Source organism: Stegastes partitus, unplaced genomic scaffold, assembly GCF_000690725.1.
Source record: "Stegastes partitus isolate 25-593 unplaced genomic scaffold, Stegastes_partitus-1.0.2 Scaffold1101, whole genome shotgun sequence".
In the NCBI taxonomy this organism is placed as follows: Eukaryota; Metazoa; Chordata; class Actinopteri; family Pomacentridae; genus Stegastes; species Stegastes partitus.
The window spans coordinates 171959-176422 of NW_007578832.1; the positions used below are offsets into that span (position 1 = coordinate 171959).

Consider the following 4464-nt stretch of genomic DNA (forward strand, 5'->3'; position numbering starts at 1 on the left):
ACATCTGAGCAGATTACACACAACCTGAAATGTTGCATCAGACTTTAAGATGCGACGAATGACATTATAATTTAACATGTTTGGTTTATTTTTGATTGTTTTGCAGTTCTTTGTAATTGAATTACATCATTTTGCTTTCAGTTTTTGGTCATTTCCGTCTGTTTGGGGTTATTTTGCACCAGTCATGTGCCGTGCATTGTCCTCCTGGGCCTTCAGTGGCTCTTTTGTGGTCATTTTGTGTGTTTTTTGTATGGTTTTTGTACGGTTATTTTGCTTATGTCCCGTGTATTTTCCTCCTGGGCCTTCAGTGGCGTCCTGCCTGAATCAAACCAGCTCTAAACTCCGTCATTATGACGCCACGGCTTTAGAAACCATCAGTGTTATACAGAAAGGCAGCATGACAGGACGTTGCATCTCATGTAGAGAGAATAAATGCCATCACTGAAGCAAGAAACCCAGTTGAAGCGATTCAACAAGTCTCCATTACAGCTGCACCACATACATCACATCTAACAGGAACATCAATACCAACCCAATAAAATGACAAAAATGTAAATATAATTCTCGTAGATTAATCATAGCAACTGGACTTGCTTGAGTTCCTTGAAGACGTTCCACCTCTCATCCAAGAGGCTTCATCAGCTCTGACTGACTAGTTGGGAGTTCCACATACTGATATCCTGAAGGACTAGTCAGTCAGAACTAATTAAAAAATAAATAAATAAAACAATGCTTTTACGATAAAGTTTTAGCTTGTGCAGGCCGCTACAGACACAAACCACTAGCTTTGACTAAGCTCTCTGACCGTCCAATCAGAGGACGCTAAAGTGCTGATGTCATCGTAGGCCAGCTAGCTGGTCCTGGGATCACCAACTCTCAATCTGATTGGTTAAAGCAACAGTTTCATTACGATGCATTTGAAGCTACAGACGCCATTTTGACTTGGGATAAATGAAGTATTTTTCATTTCATTGACTGTCGCTGTCGCTCTGTGGTCATTTTGTGTCCTGCTGTGGTTACTTTGTGTGTCTTTGTGGTCATATTGTGTCTTATTTTGTCCATTTTGAGCCTCTTTGTGGTCATTTTGTGTCTTNACAGCTAAAATTAACAAAATAGTCTACTAGGCTCTGATTATTTTATTAGTTCAACATCTGGATCAGCTGTAATTGAGATGTAAACAGCAGCTCTGGTTTGGTAAAACAACAAAGAAGCCTGCGAAATGATGGGAGGTGACATGTATTTATGAGCTTTTGTGTGACAAGCTGAAGGCAGAATATCAAAATGCATGAATGTGATCAGTATTTGCACCAAATTCATGCATTTTTTTGACTCTTACAGTTTAAATAAGATATTTTGCTACGCTCCATATTAATATACCAACATCTGGATCAGCTGATTTTATGCAAAACTACTGGGATGATGGGAAGCAAGCCTTAAACTACAGCTGTGGTGAAAAAATGTGTGTTTCTGTGTCGTCTGTATCTCTGCTGCATCTTTGTGTGTTTGCTCATAAATGTGGTGATGTCGTGTGTCGGCTGTGGTGCAGCAGTTAGAGTTTCAGGGTGAGGATACTGGAAAAACAGGGTAACCACACAAATATTAAACCGTGTGTGTGTGTGTGTGTGTGTGTGTAATGATCTGGAGATAGCAGCAACATAAAGGCAGGCAGGTCTTTTCTTGCTCTGCTCAGGTGATGTGAGAAGCCTCTCCGCTGACATATCCTGACATGTCGAAGGAGCCGACGCCGCGCTGATCAAAATGCTCAATAATAGTCGTTTGCTGCGCTCGCGTGTGTGTGTGTGTGTGTGTGTGTTTGCACAGTTGCATTGTGGGAATCCCTTTCTGAGGGCAAAAAAACAAGTCCTCAGCAGGTAAATCATTACATTCTGGTTCGAGGGGGCTGAGATGAGCGTGACAACAAAGCAGCAGTTGGACGGTTTAAATGATATTTATGAGTATTTACCATATTTTAGTGAAACAAATATTCACTTTATATATGCTACAGAGGAGAGCGATGCAAATAATAAACAACAAGGATTTAAGGGAGCAAAGCTTAAAACTGAATTAGAGAATAAATGTTTGTATTAAGCGTCTGACTTCCTGTTTGTCTTCACTGTAGACTCACTTTTCAGTCCTACATCGCTGTAGAAACAGACGAAAGAATTTAAAAATGTTTTGTGAAGTAGAACAAAGTAATAAAAACATAAACCATTAAGAATAACTAAACTAATTTCCTTAAAACCTTGGAATCAACATGTACAAGTGCTCACACGTGTCACCGCTGCTGGAGAAGAAAACCAAACAGTGGAATTAACTTCTTACTAACTTAAATTTTAAATTCATGCGTGTCTTCTACCTGCCCTTGATAAACACAACCAGCAGTAAAAAAAAAAACTCCTGGCATGTTTGTCACGTGACTGCTGGCTGTAGCTGAGTCACGAATGGCTTCATGGTGGCACAGAGGAGCACAAAGTGTTTAGAATTTGATTAGAGTAAATCGTATTTTTTCACANGTCTCTTTGTGGTCACGTTTTTCTCTTTGTGATCAATTATTTCTCTCCGGGTGTCTCTCTGTAGTCATTTAGTGTCTCTTTGTGTTCATTTTGCTCGTCATTGTGGCCATTTTGTGTCTCCGTGTGGCACCTTTGTGTCTCTTTGTGAGCATTCGTTGTGTTTTTGTGGTCATTTAGTCTCCAACTGCCATCATTTTGCGCCTTTTTTTTGTTGCTTTTGTGTCTTTTGGGGTGTCTGTGGTCATTTTGTGTCTCTTTGTTGTTGCTTTTTTGTGACTTGATGAACTTGTTTTGTTTTGATCATTTTGCACTTCTCTGTAATACACTGTGTAATTTTGCCCCTCACTGTGGTATATTTGAGTCTCTTTGTGGTCATTTAGCCTCCAACTGTCATCATTTGTGGCCTTTTTGGGGTCAGTTTGAGTCCGTTTGTGTTTATTTTCTACCTTTTTGCTTCTTTTCATCTCTTTGTCGTAACTTGATGAACTTGTTTTGATCATTTTGCAATTCTTTGTAAATAAGTTGTCTAATTTTGCCCCTTACTGTGGTATATTTGAGTCTCTCTGTGTTCATTTTGTACCTTTTCATCATCATTTGTGGCCTTTTTGCAATCACACCTCTCACGCTGGCAGAACTATTTCCACCACTCTGGATCCGTCTCGGCTAAATTTCAAACGTGAGATTCGGTTTTTGGCGGCGGCGGTTTCGAATAAAAAGCCTCGACCGGCTTCTCTGCGATGACGAGCTCAGACAATAGAGGCACGTGACCCCTCATGTCGGTGCACTTAGACGTGAAGAATCCGGTTCAGGAAGGAGGAAGTTTCCTCGCTGTGTCTGGTTTCTGAGACAATGAACGCCTCGACGCTATTGTCTGCTGTTTGCCATCAAATTTTGACGTCGCCGCGGCCACCACACCCACATGTGGCGACGTGCTCAGAAACACCCGATTCCCTGGACGTGAATCAGAACAACAACACACAGTTACTGTCGCACTCAAATGTGCAGGATTAAGATCGAGAATAATCTAAAAACAATCCTCCAAACGTCTCTCTCTAATGCACGATTGCAGGCGTCTGTGTTGGGCAATTCAGTTTCCCAGTCCCTCTAGCCACACAGGGCTTTATGGAACCGGTTTGGCCGGTTATGTGGGATTTCAGCAGAACAGGAATATCAAGGGAGAACTTGCCCGGGCCTCAGTGTTTGTGTTCCTCAAGGGGACGACCGCTCCGACCGGTTCTCTGGGGTGGAGAGCTGCGAGGGGAGGAGGGTGCACCGTGGGGCGTTCTCCCTCACCTGGTTCTCGGCTCTCGGCTTTATCGCGCCTCTATTTTTCCCTGAACCGCTCGGCCCATCCGGGAGTTCTGCAGGGACCGGCTGAGGGAGAGTCTCCGGGCTGGATGAGGTGAGTTTTTGTGGGATTGATTCAGCTGCGAGTTTGTCGCCTGAGGACCAGGATAGAGCAGCTGACAGGTGTGGAGAGGAGCTGCAGGTATGAAGCCAGCCTCGGCCTTTATGTTCACGGGGAGGTGAAGGGTCACATGTTGGAGTTAGTGCATGTTCTGTTCATCTAACGTTTTTAATCTACGTGAACAAACACAAAGCTGCTTTCTAGAGGCCTTTAATGAAGCCATGATCAGGGCTCATCCTGACTATTACACTCAGTAGCTTGTGTGTGACGTGATGTTGTCTTCAGAAACCAAACAGCATCTGTGTGTAAATGTGGATTAAAGTTTGACATTCATTAAATGTGATCGTATTACACACAAATGTAATGTTTGGTTACACTTCAGGGCACTGCTTATGAAATTCTAACTGTGTTTCGTCTCTTTTGGGTCATTTTGCAGTTCTTTCTAACTGCTCTGTGGTCATTTTGCATCTCACTGTGTTCATTTTGACTGTCTTCGTAGTCGTTTTAAGTGTATTTGTGTTTATTTTGCCTCTTAATTTGATC

General features: G+C 42.4%; 1 protein-coding gene across 2 annotated transcripts in view; it reads left to right on the plus strand.

Annotated features, from left to right (window-relative positions):
- The first annotated feature begins 3811 nt into the window (after positions 1-3811).
- The window catches only part of rbbp8l (retinoblastoma binding protein 8-like), a 26715-nt gene continuing 26062 nt past the window's right edge, over positions 3812-4464 (plus strand). For both annotated transcript variants that reach the window (XM_008296121.1, XM_008296123.1), the window contains exon 1: positions 3812-3915. The gene's annotated coding sequence lies outside the window, so the exon portion shown is untranslated. The remainder of the gene's footprint in view (positions 3916-4464) is intronic.